We start from the raw sequence: 16,911 nt of genomic DNA, 5'->3' as shown, positions 1-16,911 counted from the left end.
TATCATTGGAAAGTTCTTGAAAAATGGATTCTAAAGAGCCAAGGTCCGAAAAGTTTGGATGACTTCTATGATAGTTATGCCATTTTTTTTCAATCAGCCAGGTTTTGTTACCGTTACGGTAATCTAAAATCACTTTCTTTTAGATCTACATGAAGGCAATGTCCGATACATGCATGCATGCTATATATCAATAGATAGCATTTGAAGAGTAGATTCTAAATATCCAACCTCTGACAAGTTTGGATCTTATTTGCAAAAAATTTACCGATCCCCACTTTTTGAAAGCTATGCCACATCAACAATTCTTACAAGGCTCATTTCTGAGTCCAAACTTCTCCTAATGCGACATAATGGAATATAGAAGATTTAAGAGTAATGAAGAAAGTAGAGATTATATTAATCAAGAAGTGCTTCTCTAATTTCTCAGTTTCCAAGGGAAACTCTACCGGATTTTTTTCAAGATTTCTCGCCATGGATTATGCGTGTTAGCAACGGCTAACACATGCTACATCCATTATGCACCAAGCTGCTAGGAATGTGCTATGGATGTGCACAATATTTCCTATTCACATTGTATAAGGTCTTGGGCTCTTTTGGGAGTTCCTAATTGTATATGCTAGAGGGCTCAACTTAATCCCATAGTAGAAAGGCTTGTGGTGTATGCCTTTATAAGAAGCCCTTTTATGCAAAGAGGCTTCATTCTTGAGGATCCATTCTTCCGTATCCATTCTTGAGAGCTCGCTCTTGAGTGTTCACTCTATGGATGGCCTAGCCTTGAGCTTAATGCCCATGCTTAGAAGGATAGTGTTGATCCTTTGTAGGTCTCAAGAGATTGGATAAAGAACACACTTAGTGTCTCAGTGAACAGATCCAGAAATGGTCTACATGAAATGCTAAAAGCCTGACAAACTGGCTCACTCTTGACGGAGTGGCTCAAGCTGTATCCACAAATGCGTACATATCATGAAAATTCACAAGACCATGCAAAAGCTACTCTCTAGTGCTCCACACAAGCTCCACTGCAACCTGTGAGAAAAACTACTGAAAAATGGCAACTACTATCTCATCGATCGATAAACACGTTGATTGAAAATAGTGTGCGCTCAAGGAAAAACCCGCTCTGGAATGGTCCGTCAGAGCTGCAAAAGTTGGTATGTGTTGTCGAAGCTAAAACGGACAAAGTTAGAAATCCAAGGATGGCGATTGGAGCCGTCTTCAGCCATCGGGCAGAAGTGCCAATGCTACAGCCGCCTATGCTCGAAGTCGAGAAAACGCTTGATGTCGGCTTCTGCTGTCGGGTGGAAGCGTGCTAGTTGAATAGCCACCTGATCCATGTCAAAATTGATGCGCCAAGTTGTAAATGCAAAACTATAGAGAAGAGAGTAGAGACATCGAGAAAAAACGCCAAAATCAATGTCAAAACCAATGTCGCGCCGCCGAAATCCGAAGTCAAGAAGAGGGAGAAAAATCGCCAAAAAAATAGATGAAGTCCAAGCTTAATCGCCGATACCTGCACTTGCTTGCCTATGTGCATGAGTGTGTGCCAAAAGAGACGGACTCAATCTCTACCTCTCACTCACTCGCTTGCTCTCTCTATCTCTCACTCGCTCGCTTGCACTCTCTCTGTCTCATAGCTCTCTCCCTCTCTCTCTCTCAGCTCTAAATCTCTCACACAACTATCACTCACTCTCTCTCTCACAATTCGCTAGCACTCTAGCTCACTCTCTCTCACTGATGTCTATCTATTATAGCTCAGTGGAGAGACGGGATCCGGGGTGTAGTAGGAGAGGGGGTGGTCGGAGAGTTGGGGGGGGCTCCATGGGAATAGCTCTTTGACTGAAGTCGATGAGGGGAGGGGGGGGGCGGGAGAGAGGGGAGGTTGTGTGTGCCACCATCCTTGCACACTAGAAGTATTGTGTAATAAGTTAAATTAAAAAAAAATCTAACTTCTGTCGAATTCCTGTTCATTGCCGGACTGTCAATTGCAGAAGGCTCTGACGAATTGCAAGCTATAGAGAGAGAATGTGTGTGCTTCCAGTGTGAGATAAGGGAACTTACAGAGAAGGTGAGTTAGAGAGAGAGGGGCTGTTAACCCATAGAGAGAGAGGGAGAGTGATACGCAGAGATAGCCAAGAAGGCGATGATTGATTAACTATCAGAGAGGTTGTTATATACACAAGGATGAGGTAGTTACAAGTCACGTGCATTGGGATGAGAACCGTTGTGCTGACTCAGGTGATGACTGTGTGGTGACATGGATTATTAATCGTCCAACACGCCCCCGTAATACATGTCGTCATACAAAGGGTATGCATGTGTAAAGTGTGAGATTCAATCTACATGCTTTGGGTAGCTACAATATGCTTATGCAATTATGCAATTTCCTGATAGCATCTTGGTGTGACTACCAAGGTCTTTAACCTGGATCAAGATTCTCCTTCATTAGATTGTTGAGTTCCCACTTCTTGTGAATCAATGAAGCTAGAATACCAAGAAATTCAGCTTTGAAATCAGCATGAAGAGTTTTAGTTCTTGAAACTTGAACACCATCATATCGCCCCTGCAAGTGAAAGAAGTAGACTGCTTCATGGTTGCTGATTTTGCGCCCCAGCTGATAGAAGAGAATGGTTATGTATATCAGCTGAGCGGAAAGGTAGACAGCTCTCTATAGTTTGTCGAGGAGTGGAATTGGAGGCTCCGACAGGGTAATGTGGGGGTTGGAGGGGAGTAGTTGATGATGAGGATAGGTATGCACTGGAGGGAGAGGTAAGAGATGAGCCGTGGCAGTATAAGCATCAAAAAAATCCAAAGTGGAAAGAAAAGGGGATTGAGTAATGATCTGGCTATTGTCGGCAAAGGCACCACCAATAAGAGGTACATGTGTAGTAGGTGAACAATAAAACAGAGACATTGGTGGCTGGCTGGGTTTACTGGTCAGGTCGGGAAGCAAAGGAGGAAGGGCAGCTGGAGTATCAGACTGAGATCTGGGCCTCGGGCCGCCAGTGGCGGCAAAGATTGTAGCCTGCGGTGCACTAAGGGCCAATGGGTGAGGTGCTTCCAGAGCCTGGTTTGCTTCGTGTGGAACGTCTGCAAGGTGCCAAACTTGGGAGGATTCAACCAAAGCAGGATCATCAATAGCAAGGCCCCAAGGAAGGCTTGAATGGTGGTGACATCATTATCGGCATCTGCAGTTGTAGCGTGAGTCAGCATTGGCGTTTGCCGGCGCGGCAGCTTCGGGAAGATAGAGACCTGGCGTCACCAATAGCATTATTGGTTGCTGCACGAGCATGCAGGAGTGTATTAGCAGCACCTTTAACTGCGTTTTTGGCTGTATTGGTTTCGGTATGACGTGCTGCATGGATGGCAGCACCATATTCTTTAGGAGAATTGACTGCAGGGTGGGGTGCATCACCAGCAGCAGATGCATCTTTGTCTGCTACAGCAGGTTCGTTGTTCGCAAAAGGGACTACGTCTGCAGCAGGAGCGGCAGCAGCTCCGGCTGCTTGGTTGACGGCTGTTTTGTTCGCAGGGGTGGTGGTTGCATAGAGGACAACAGTGTGGGCGTTGACGACTTCTACTATTGAGGTGGTTGCTCCGTTTGCGACTGACTTCGCAGAACCAGGAGCGGTAGGTTCAACTGCAGGGCTGGAGGCACAAGAGCATGCGTGTGCATCTGCATTGACAGCATTGTCAGCAGCAAGGACTTCGTCTGCAGCAGCAGGTTCGTGCAAGCAGGAGTATTGTCCGCAACAAGGACTTCGTCTGCAGCAGGCGTGGGAGTCTGCATTCTGCACCAGCGTTGGCAGCAGCAAGTTGGACTGCAGGGTCGTCATGCCGAGGTGTGGGGGCACCTCTGACTGGAGCACCAGGAGGACCAGCGTCAGCGGGTTGGGTGGATTGAATCATTGTTGGGTTTGTAGAATCCGGGTTCCCGGGGAATGCTGCAATGATGGTGGCATCACCATCACCATCTTCAACAGCAAGATTGCCAAGGAAGGTCGTGATGACCTGGTCATCACAAACAGCGTTGGCTTCTGCTTCTTGGCAGGGGGAAGGGCGAGCAGCTGCGCTTGGGAGAAGTGTGGATTTAACCACTGCAGGCGCTTCAACATCAGGGTTGGCAACATTAGTTGCAAGCGCAAGGGTGGCAGCAGCATTTTGGGCTGCTTTGAGGGCTGCGCCAAATATGTAGATAGCGGTGCGGGCTTGCCGCATGGCAGCCAGGAGATGCAGCAGAAGGTTCCTCGCCCAAAGTTGGAGAGGCGCGGGTGACTGCATGGTGAGGCGCCTCACAGGTGTGGGAGGATCAGGCCTTGGCTGCTCTGATACCATGTAAGATAAGGGAACTTACAGAGAAGGTGAGTTAGAGAGAGAGGGGCTGTTAAGCCATAGAGAGAGAGGGAGAGTGATACGCAGAGATAGCCAAGAAGGCGATGATTGATTAACTACCAGAGAGGTTGTTATATACACAAGGATGAGGTAGTTACAAGTCATGTGCATTGCGATGCGAACCGTTGTGCTGACTCAGGTGATGACTGTGTGATGACATGGATGATTAATCGTCCAACATCCAGAGCCCCAAGCTTCTGTGCTCTTGGCACCCCTGTTCAACCCCTTTCACTCCTGCAGTGGCTGACCCCTTTCATTCCTACTCTCCGATGCCCCTGGTCGACCCCTTTCACTCCTACTTGGCTTCTCGATTCTGCAATTTCCCAATTGCCTGTTGTTTGGGTGCGCCCTCTGCTCATGCCCGATACCTTGCTTTGCATCGAATTCCCTTGCTCGTTGCTCGCCAGCACTACCCCAATTTCCTTGCTCCAAGCACTCGCTCTCGACCGGCTATGCTTTTGCAATGTGGTTTGTATTGCACTCAATTGACCACCAATTCTCCATTGCTCCAAGCTCGATTGTCTACAAGCTACCGATCTGCTTCTATTGCTTGCAGAACTCAAGAGCTCTTGCAATCCATCTCCTTGCAATCCTTTGCTTGACACTCCAATGCTTTCAAGGTCTCCAAGCTGGAAAATGCTCCCAAGCTTCAAGACCTTTCTCTCAAGCTCCAGAGCTCACCAAGATTCTCTGTTGAAAATGCTCCGACTGTCCGAGATTTTATATCTACAAGCTTTCTTGAGTTACCCTTTCTTGACAGCCTTCAGAACTATAATTCCTGCAAGATTCTCTTGAAATCTCCAAGATCTCTTACTCGTAGAGAAGGGTTGCGCATGCCAAGAAGCCAAGTGCTTTGATCTCCTCCGAGTGCGCCGATCCGTGTCGGATTTACTGCCACCACCAAGCTCAAGCATGAGCTCCGAGCTCCACCATAGCTGGCAAGCTCTGTCACTTCTGAGTTGATTGTTGGAGAGCGGTTTCACGTGCAGCTAGCTACCAAAGCTCTGATACCACCTTGTGAATGCGTGTTGGCACGAATGCGTGCGTGCGTGCATGCGGGGAAGGGGAGAAGCATGAGACCGGTGTGGGTGGAGCAACGTATGTAATTGATTTAGTGTATGAGTGAGGTGCTCATTATTCTTATATCCATAGAAAGAATAAGGAAGTGTGTATACTCAGTGAGCGGCCAGACATTGAACGTCTGAGCCGAGCAAAAGTTGGAGCGCCTTTACCCAAACAAGAAACCCTTAAGGAGTTGCCTTCCTACTTAAGACCATATGAGGAAATATTTGATGTTATGGTTTTTCCATCTTAGAGAAGAACTCAGAAACCACTCACGGAGTCTCAAGGATTGCAAGAATATCGTTGACATGCACAATGACAATAACAGAGCTGTTAAAAGTGGAACCTCAAATGTAGAAAGATGTCGGTAGATGTCTTGCAAAAATGGGAATACAAAATCCTATTGAGATAATAGGCTGATAAGTGGAGGATTCGAACAAACCCAAAAACGAGGGGAAGCCAGTTCCTATAAAAAGTTGATAATTACTGCAAAGGTGAAGAGGGGAATACCACATTTACAATAGAGCATCAAGGAATAAAACCCATTGCTATTTTGGATGGTGGTGCAGGAGTTTTCATTGCCACTAAAGTAATTTGGCAAAAATGGGGAAAACCCGTCCTTAGAAAAACATGCATGAAACTACAACTAGCTCATGGCTACTTTGCAAAGCCTTTTGGTATATTGAGCAGATGATGATGACTTCTTGTGGAATTAAGTATGAACATACATTTGGAATAATAGATTTTGGTACTGAGAATAACTATGATGTTATTCTAAGAAAACCATTCATGTGCCAATTGAAAATGGTTCAAGACTGGGGCCATGACTATATCTACTTGCACCACATCAAAACCACCATGGAAATCAATTCAAGAGACCATAGCTACAAAGATGTACGTAGGACTCCCATAGAAGATTTTGATTCGGCAACTACTGCAGAGTTTGAAGTATCTATGTGGTTAAACTCTAAAGCTCACCTCTGGATGTGTGCAGCTTTGGATTGTGACAGTATCACAAAATATGAGGGTAAAGAGCATAGGTCACTTGAAGATCCTGACTATGTCCTAAACCTTTTCCTGAAGAAAGAATGGAACCCCTAGAGTACTCAAATTTTGGCCACCTTAGATGTGTGTGTCAATGAGATGACCCTACAAAGTTTTGTGATGAGGAAGACTTTGACATAACTCCTTTTTTTATGATAAAAGTGTTGAAGGGAGCTAATAAAAATTTTGGGTATGAAAGAAGAATAGGTGAGACAAAAAATGTCATGAACCATGATGCAAAAACACATACAGAGGAAGCAAAGCAACCACAAGAATATGTCATCATCGACATAACTGAATATTCAACAACAATCATTTCAAAGAAGAAAACTCCACTAAAAGCACAACTAAAAGTAGGTAAAGAACTAAGCTCCACATCAGATATTCACCAAACTCAAGATCAAGAAAAGGACAAGGATACGACAAAAGACCAATTGTCTTCTACGACGATCAATTTCAACACATGTGGAGAAACATGACTCAAAATCACATGGTCAAATGTGATTGATCCCCTTACACGACAAAGAATCTATTGACTTATGCACATGTATAATGATGGAAAAACCACCAATCAAAGAGCCAAAAGAAATAGTGTACACAAGCTCAAAAATGTCAATACTTAGCTTTGGTATGGCAGAAGCTATACTCAAGTTGGGTATTAGGGAGTTCAATGACAGTTTTTACATAATTGACTCCCATCACATCAAGAAGAGTCTGATTCTGACAGAAGCTGGATGGATATCGTCTTCCAACAACAAGGAAAAGCTTCAACAATAACAACATCGGTAGTCATAGAGACATCTCGATCAAGCCCATGTAGAAAAGAAACAGCCTGCCAAAGTACAAAAAGGTAAAGCTAAGGAAAACACCAAAGCATATCAACCTTGCAAGTTGAATTTATCTTCAACGAGTCTCCATAAAACTTTGTGTGTATCCTCTACATCAAAATCAAAATCATCAACAACGCAATGGAAACCCAAGAAGAAAGTTTATCAACCAAAGTTTCCATCACAACAAAGCCTCCAAAAAGAAGACAAAAAGAGTCAACCAAGTGTTAGTATCCAAAGAACACCTTAAAGTCAAATATCTAGTTTGGATATCCCAAGCACAAAATCAACCTCAACAACCAAAGGTAATAGGGTGGATACAAATCAAATGAGTCAATCACTGCTCAAGGATACTTCCAAGGAAACGTGAATGTTTTGGCCAAAAAGCCTAAAGTAATAGCTTGGACCTACTCACATCAACCAAAGATTTCTACAAAGAGTAAGCCAGGCAATCAACAAAAGACAACCACATCAATCAAGAGAAAGATCAACCACAAAGAAGGAAAAAGCGATGACCTTCAAAGAAACATGCAATGTGACAAACTCAGGGAGTTCACCATTTAGTACCCCCCTATATAACGTGTGTTCGTGGGGTATTAAAACAAACCCTTTTTTAACATGTCTGAATGAATAAAATGACCCCTTATTTCAGAAAATCTTTTCAAAATTAATGAATATAAAACCCCCTTATGTTAATGTATCTTTCTTAAATTTCTTAAAAGTTTTCTATTTTAAAAATCACTCATTTCAAACTCACGTTATACATTAACATAATTACATAGTGCATCCCCCAAGGAGACAAATATGGGTACCAAAGTCACACTTCAAGAAAGCTACCCAACAAAGAAAGGTGCAACAACGGATGATTATAGTCAAGCTACTCGAAGCACAATGAAGGTAACACTCACATATGATTACCAAAAGGATTATCTCAACATGGAATAGCAAAGATCACAAGACATGTAGCACAAGGACTTACCCAAAGGCAAGAAGTCAAAGACAAGCACCAATAAAAGACAATCAAAATCGATGGTGATACGACCTCCAGATGGACACCTGATCTTAAAGTAAAAAATCAAGGCTTCTACAACTATAAACATCAGGTATGGATACCCAAGCCTAGTGTCCATCAAGTCATCAATGAGAATACAGATCACATGCAAAGAATGATCACACATAAACCAAAGATAGGGTGGGTTCTAACATTGCTAGTGGGAACTCAATCACAAAGAGCCCACATACATTGACAACCGCTTCTCATGGGAGATAGAGCAAAGGCCCCATCAATCCCTACTACGACCATAGAGCATACTTCACAAAGCAAGATCATCATAGGACAAACAAATCAAGAGTACCAAAAGTATGCCAACCTATTGGAAAAAATGGTGGCATCCAAAGGCCAACACAATAAAAAAGGCCTAAATTTCAAGAACCTATGGAATTCAATTTCCAGCCTTGAATAGGTATGCCCAATTAAAAATACATGGCATAAGAGTGAGAGTTAGGCATCTAATCCAATAAATGACGAGGTGTTAGTCCCAAAGCTTCAAGTAATATATTTTGTGGTCTAAGAGTCTTAGCTATTCTGGGTACTGCTCAAGCTAGAAGAGTTGAATATATTTATGTTGTGTTGCTCATGTTGGTATATGTGAGCATAAGAGTCAGAATCTATGTATTTTATGCTCACTGAAGTGAAGGAGGAAGTCCAAAATACACTCACGCATAGAGCACAATAAGGTACGAGTCGAGAATCTTCAATATCAAAAACCCTTCTTGGAAACGTGGAAGTTGTTGAGACGTCGTTTGATGTTACATGATCTACACTTGTTCCTTGAAGCACCCATGAGTTCCATCTCTTACACTGTATGCTTTTGTTTTACAATTTTCTCATTTTCATATACAGTGTCCCATAATGGGCACTTTCATTAGACACTCTTCCTTTGTTTCTCTCAAGCACTCACTTTGCATGAGCAGGTACTTCAAGTCCAATTGGTCAACACCAATAAGAGCGAATAACAAAGGCACTTTTTTCCCACCATGTGTTTTTTCCTTTGGTCATCCAAGTTTTAGACCCAAATCAATAGCTTCTCATCACTATCCTCTTGACATATATATTCCTTCTACATCATTAGGAAGAGAATGGGGTCTAGGAGGGCCTCTTTATTTGTCAGTTTAAGGAAGTCAAACCTCTAGTATTGAGAAAGAAATCAAAGGATAGCTTTTGAATTCAAACAAAAAAATGGCTAGTTTATTTGAATTCAAATATTTCCCCCAAAATAAAATTTAAAGTCTAGTGAGCAAAACCATATCATGTAACATATCTCCGCTGAAAGTGCATCCTTTGACCACTCTTACACCTCTCTTACACACCCACCATTCTTGTACACATGGCATGTATCTATTTGTCAAAATGCTAACCACCTTCATAATCTCATGGCAAATAAAGAGGCCCTCCTAGACCCCATCCTCTTCCTAATGCAACAACAATAAGGATAATGCTACCCACATCACTCATAAAAAACTTGGAGAAACAACTACAGTGGATCTCAACCATTCTTGTTGAGAAAAAATCTTATCTTCAAGGGAAACAAAAAAGCTTCATCAAACAGTGGTAGGTTGAAGAATGCCATACAATGACAAACAATGACACTCAGTAAGAGAACTACCACCAAAAAATTGTATGTACCTCACACAAGGCTTCAAATTAAGCTAGTGAGATGTTATAGAGGACTCACATTAAAGTGGAACCCACGAAAGGTCCATTATAAATTCAACCATCCATAGAAGCTCAATTCCAACAAATGTAGGCAGCAACAACAACTATATGCATGGCCAAAAGTGGCCACAAAAAGGAGATTGCGCAACAAGATGTAAAGTTGCCTAAACAATCAAAGTCGAACATACGCACCAAATAGCACCCAAAAGATATGAATCACTCAAAGAGGGAAGAGCGTTGTCAACCAGCCTTGAACACAACCCTAACAACAACTTTGCACATGGTTATGTCAGGGATGACATGAAGTAGGAGGGGGGGGGGGGGGGGGGGGGGGGGCGTGTAGGAAGATTCCAACAATAGATGCCATTTCACAAGAGGTTGTTTGAGCTCTTGTAAACAAAAAGTAATTGTAATTTCCCAGTCAAAAAACCATCAGATCTTTAATCACTTTTCATATATGAGAAATCCAGGGCTATGAGATTCCAAGATGTACAATGAGTTAGACAAGCTTCTAGGATAGGTCAATCATTTTTGAACAAGATTTGGCCTTTGTACATAAAAGACCCATATCCAGGGTATAAAAGGAATCTTTGTAAGGTTGTGAGAGAGAGTTCATTAGTGATAAAAGAGGAGATAAGGTTTTCTCTGCATGTCATGAGCTCCTTCTTACTACCAAGCTTTCATCTCTTTGCACTACACTGCACGATTATCGTGTTGACAAATCGAGACATCATTTGTTTAGCCTAGAGGAGATCTTCATACTACATTGCAACCAAATTGCGAGATTTGAGCATCAAATCCCACAACCTTCCAGGTGACATATCTCACTAGTCCAAGAGATAATTTTTTCTCTGCATGTTGTGAGCTCCATATTGTTAAGATTTCATCTCTTTGCACCCCACCACATGATTATTGTATTGAAAAACCAAGAGCATCATCATGTTAGCCTTGAGGAGCTCTTCACATCTGTATCTACATTGCAATCATCTCAAGAGATCGGAGCATCGACTCCCACGACCTTTCAGGTGACATATCTCATTATTCAAGCGTTGTTTTAAGATTGTGTCAGTTGCATTGGATTCCCAACACTGAGGAGTACCTAAGTAGTGTGTTCAAAACAATTTCTAATGACTTGTAATTTTGCGGCTAGAGGAAATCGTGATTTTTTCAAGTCTACAAATTTGAGGTTTGCTCGTCCAAAATAGATTTGAACCTAGAAAGAAATGTGTCTGTCAAGTTTGGTGTTGATCGGAGTTGATTTGCTCCTGGTTTCCCACGTGGATGTGTGATTGGATCAGAGAGGTAGACATCAATTTTTATGCAGTTAGAGAGTTCATAGATCATTTTCACAGAGTGTATTGTGTTTAAACAAGAGATTGACAACCTCCTCGCATGCCTCCATGGCCTAGTAGATTCACTTCCTTCCACGATTGACATTTTAGTCTTGGTTCCATCTCTTTTTGATATGTAATAGGTGATGACTATTGTGGTCCCCATAAAATATTGATACATGATAGCTACTTGTTAGCTATTAATAGAAATCACTGAGCTAGCAGCATTGTAATAACTATCTAATAGCTATTATATAGTTACTTGTTTGATAATTAATGATAAATAAGATTTTTGTAATAATAAAACGATCGGTACCCAATTGCTATTAGAACACCATAATTAGTATTCTCTCTGATAGCCATGTATAGATAATATATCTATGAATCTTACTATTATTTATCTAATAGCTATTTAGAATCTATTGAGGAGCTAGTGGAACCATTTGGTAGCTATACCTAGCTAGAATATTTCTAGAAAAAAACATGAGAGAGCTACCAATAGCTACCTTATGCCTATATGATATTTTGGTTTTAATAACTTTGTATGTTGTGGATCACAGGCTGAGCTCTACCAATGTTTCAAGGATGCAAATCTTGATGTTGAAATTTGGCTTCATGTCTTTGAATTAGTTACTTTGTGTGAAAGCTAAAGGATAGTATAACATGTTGCTGTATCTACCATGTGCAAATTTCATATTTGAAAGAGGCTATCGATCACATGCATACTCATGCATTCAGAATGCATGGTGGGTTGTGAAAATGTACATGCACGGTGTGCATGGATTCAACCCTTCTAGGAACATGTTCAATAGAGCAAATCACACTATGAAGAGCATTTCAAAGATTATAGATTCTATTTTGTGTCCCAAGCAATCTAGTTCTACTTATCATGGTCTAAAATGCCACATGGGTGAACGGGTAAAGAAATCTTGTTGTTGTCCATGTGAAATGTTTCAAAATGCTAGAACCATTGAAGTGTAATTATTGGGATGTGGAAATGGAACTTCTAAAGGTGGAACGGAGAAAAAAAGAAAGGAACTTCTATTCCAAGAGATGAGTTCTACTAATTTATTGCAGGTGTTTAACCTGTGCATCTTCAAAAGTTCATCAAACATGACTTTTTATATAGGTGGAAAGTTTAACAGTTCAAATTGTGCATCACAAATTTCCCACAAATGATGTCATTGTATCTATGGTGTACTTTACTAAAAAGTACTCATTCAAGGAGCACACATAATGAAATCCAGTCCATGCATTGGTATTATACCCAAGTCACCAGCTTTGTACACATTTTACTACCATGTCAAAGGTGAGGTGAGGAAGACTTTGCACTTTTTCATTTTTTATAATAAGCAGCGTGACACACTATTTGTGAAACATTGCTTCATGCCACATTGGCAATGGATAAAGGAAATAAGATTAGATATCAACCAATATTAGGCTTGGTTTGATGGAGTGGCATCCAAATTTAAGGCAAAGAGGTCCTTCTGTTCTGTCGGTAAATTTACTGGAATGACATGAAAAGTCATGGTGTGCAACTTATTTGGAAGTGGTCACTAAAAGGGAGAACATGATGGGGCAAGAGAAATTGTGAAAAGGGATCTAACACATGAGCAATTGAAGTGCAATGGAGTTGGGTTTAAGTGTGTTGCTATTGTAAAATCCCTTATTTATCAACACCTATCCACTGCATCCATGATACACTACCCTTCCAAGCATAGGCATGTAGAACATCTATTTTGAGAGATCAAGTTGAAATACGTAAATCAAGAGAATAGGTGGGATTGTGAAGTTGTCCCTGATGCATGCATTATTTTCATGGCTACTCAAAAAAAAGATGGATCCTTCATTGCATACAAGAAGCTATCTTGCTATTGTAGTGCATGCATGCAAAATCAGCTAAGGAAATGTAGTAATAAAACACATGTGACAAGCTCGATCTTCCATAAGATCACTCTAAGTGACAATGGAAATAGCAATGATGAATTAGAGGAGCCTACCTTACAAAGGGAAATATGAAGCTTTGAATGAGGTAATCCAAGTAGGTGGTAACTTTGCTATCAATGCTGAGGTGGAAAATGAAGAAGGTGTGGATTTCTACCTCATCAGGTGCACAAGTACAAAGGAAAAGCTCAAAGCATATGAATTGGACAGCTGGGGCAATGAAATTAAAGCAGAGGTGTACATTTTTAAGGGATTCTATTATAATCGAGTTGATGATTATTGTTACAAGCTTCTCGGCCAAAAACCTTAAGGTCATGTACTTTCACGTTGTTAGATGTACTAAAATTCCAATGACATCTGTGCAAGGTGCTAGGAGATTGTATATGATCTTGTGCGAGGTCTTAGAATCTATATACAATAGCATTCCAGGAGAGATGTAGTTTCAAAAGTTTCTTTTGGAAATTTATAAGAGAAAATAATAGGTACGTATCATCATCCTTTATATAGATATATGTTAGTCTACTACCATTGTTGATCATTCTTGTCAGTGTCTCTAATATCATCACATGGAAACATGCAACACAAGCATAAGAGAAGTGTTAATGAGTCATAGCAATTAGTACTAGCTTCTTGTAGTTTTCTTTATGATAGAATCTAATGGCTAATAAATATTTAGTGTCTACCAGGTGGCATATAGATAGTAATCTAACAGCTACATAGTAGCTTTTGGTGATTAATACCAATCCAATAGTTATCTAAATGTTGTTTAACAACTTAATTGATATCTATGAGCTAACTATATTGTCTACAGATAGGTATAATATACCCATTGGAAAGATAATTATAGCTAGTATAATCTTTTGATCTAAAATATCAACAGATAGTTATCGAATTGCTATCTAGTAGCATTGGCTAGATAATAACTATCTAGTAAGTGTACAAGATTTTTATGTCTAATAGTCATAGCTAGGAAATGGAGATGTGTGAACCAATGGTTTAATATCTATTTAATAACTATCTAATAAGTGTCTAATAGCTAATGAAAAAGCTATGAGTGAACCAAAGTGTTTCTACATAAATATATGGTAGCTACTAAAATGCTATTAGTATCTACTGATAGCTATAAATTACCTATCACATATGCATGATGCTACACCTCACAATTCAGAGTGACCTATAGGTTTCTCAAATTTAGATCAAGTCACTTCATCATTTATACCACGTAGAAATGCAAGACTTTTGCTTGTCAAGAGTGGAGAGATACGTAGTTCAAGCCCTCTTCATCTCTGTGTGATGCACTGATTACTCTTGTCCTTAGAACTCCAAAGACATGTCATTGTTCATCATTAGATGACTTGGTGTTGTTTTGGATGTACATACATACAATATTTGACCTGCATCTAAGATTGTTAAGTTGTCCATTGATGTTTGTGTTGTGAGATCCACACACTTCATTAGGGATTAGATTAAGTCACATCATTGTTTTTAGTACATAGAAATATGAGGGTCACATTCATCCACCTAAGAGTGGAGAGATGCATACCTATGCCCTATACATATTATCATGACATGCCTTGGCTTTGTACTTTCTGATCTTTAGATACCCTACTCATCACTAGATGACTTGGTGTTGTCTTGGATGTAAATATGTACGATGTTTGACCACAATCTAAGATTGTTAAACTGCTCGTTGATGGTTGTGTTGTGCATTCCACACACTTCATCGAGGACTTGTGTTGAGCACACCTCACACAAGCTGGGTTGTTCACATGTATGCTCTGATCGTTTATGTGTATTCTATTCTCGTGATGAGCGTTCCTCACGCTCTTGGCATGTTCACCTCTCTCTATCTCTCTCTTTGTGTGTTCTCCTCTCTCTATTGTACAATGTATGGTTTGCAATCATAATATATTGTTGTTTGATACAGATTATGTCAGTTGTTTATGGTTTAGGGTCATCACTATAAGAGGTACTTCACATTAGCGACGCTCGCAGTGTGACGCTCAAAAGTGAAAATCCACGGTGTCGCTATGAGTGTCACTATGGATGTCGCTATGGGCGGCGCTATCATCTTTGTTACATAGCGACGCTCATAGCGACACCCATAGTGATGCCGATAGGGGTAAAAAATAAACCAAGAGCACCAGAAACTCAGATATCAGATCTAAGTTTTGGCGCTCAAGCGAAAGAGGCAAACCCGCACTCTCCCTCTCTCTCTCTCTCTCTTTCTTCCACACATACACACTCACACACACACACAAGGAGAGGAAGGAGAGCCAGTTATTCTCCTTCCCTCTCCTTGCTCTCATGTTCCCTTCCCCTCTTTCTCTTTCTCTCCTCTCCTCTCTCTCTCTCACACACACACATTGCGTCTTTGAGAGAGAAAGAGAGAGAGAGAGAGAGAGAGAGAGAGAGGAGAAAACAACGAGAAAGAGAAAGAGGGAGAGAGAGAGAGAGAGAAAAAAAAACCAAAGAGAAAGAGAGGGGGAGAAGAGAGAAAGAGAGAGGTAAGGGGAGTAAACAAAGAGAGAGAGAGAGAGAGAGAGAGAGAGATTAAAAAAGTAGAGAAAATATGAAATGAAATGTTATATTAAGAATTAGGGTTAGGTTAGATTTATAATTACATTTAATTAAAATTAGGTTAGATTAAGATCTAAGATTAAGTTAGATTACATTTAACCTATATATAAAATTCATGCTAAATTTGAAATTAGGTTAGATTTAAGATTAGGCTAAGATTTAAATTAGATTTAGATTTACGTTATATTTAAAATTAGGGCAAGATTTAAGATTAGCTAGGTTAGATTTAAGTTAGATTACATTTAGGTTAAGGATTTCAGGTTGGATTAAATTTAGGTTTATGTTGAGCTTAAGATTAGATTGGATTTAGATTTAAGATTAGATTAGATTTAGATTTAAGTTAGATTACATTTAGGTTTAGGTTAGATTTAAGATTAGATTAGATTTAGGTTTATGTCAAGTTTAAGATTGATTATATTAGATCTAGATTTATGTTAGATTTAAGATTAGATTAAATTAGATTTAGGTTAGATTTTAGGGCATGTCAATGAAGGCTTTGCTCAAAGAGAAAACACTAGTTACACAACAATATGTATATTCCGATCAGAATCTGACACCTATTATCTCACCCACTAACCATGTTCAATTAGCTCAAAATCACCATATGTTCAATTAGGTTAGATTTAAGATTAGATTTTGGATTTATTTTTTATATTAAAGTCTACCTTCGGGATTACGGAGAAAAATTAGAGTTAGGCGAACGGTGATCCGTCTCTTCCTCTCTACGGATGGGACCTTAAGTTGAAAAGCTTTCAACGGCATGATACTCAGATTGGAGGCCAACATGTAATGTGCGAAGTAATCCCTCGAACAAGGATCTGCTTTGAAGAGATGTTAAGATGCTCTGAATTGCTACAGCTAGAGAAGAGGAAAAGGGATTTTGTCCACTACATGCGCTGCATTGACCAATAAAGACAAGATTATAACCCGGTTATTTTGATCTCTGTGCACCTCTAGACCGAGGTGTGCGGAGATCAGATATGACTAAAGAATGTGAGGTAGTTTACAGTGTGAAGAG

The 16,911-nt window shown here is 40.4% G+C and overlaps 1 pseudogene; it reads right to left on the bottom strand.

Moving 5' to 3' along the window:
- Positions 1–2,158: 2,158 nt before the first annotated feature.
- Positions 2,159–4,421, bottom strand: LOC147423035 (uncharacterized; annotated as a pseudogene).
- Between the last annotated feature and the right edge of the window lie 12,490 nt (positions 4,422–16,911).

Source organism: Adiantum capillus-veneris, chromosome 26 (assembly GCF_014529385.1).
Source record: "Adiantum capillus-veneris isolate H3 chromosome 26, ASM1452938v2, whole genome shotgun sequence".
NCBI classification, from domain to species: domain Eukaryota; kingdom Viridiplantae; phylum Streptophyta; class Polypodiopsida; order Polypodiales; family Pteridaceae; genus Adiantum; species Adiantum capillus-veneris.
The sequence above is the reverse complement of the archived record's forward strand: the minus strand, read 5'-3'. Positions and strand labels throughout refer to the sequence as shown.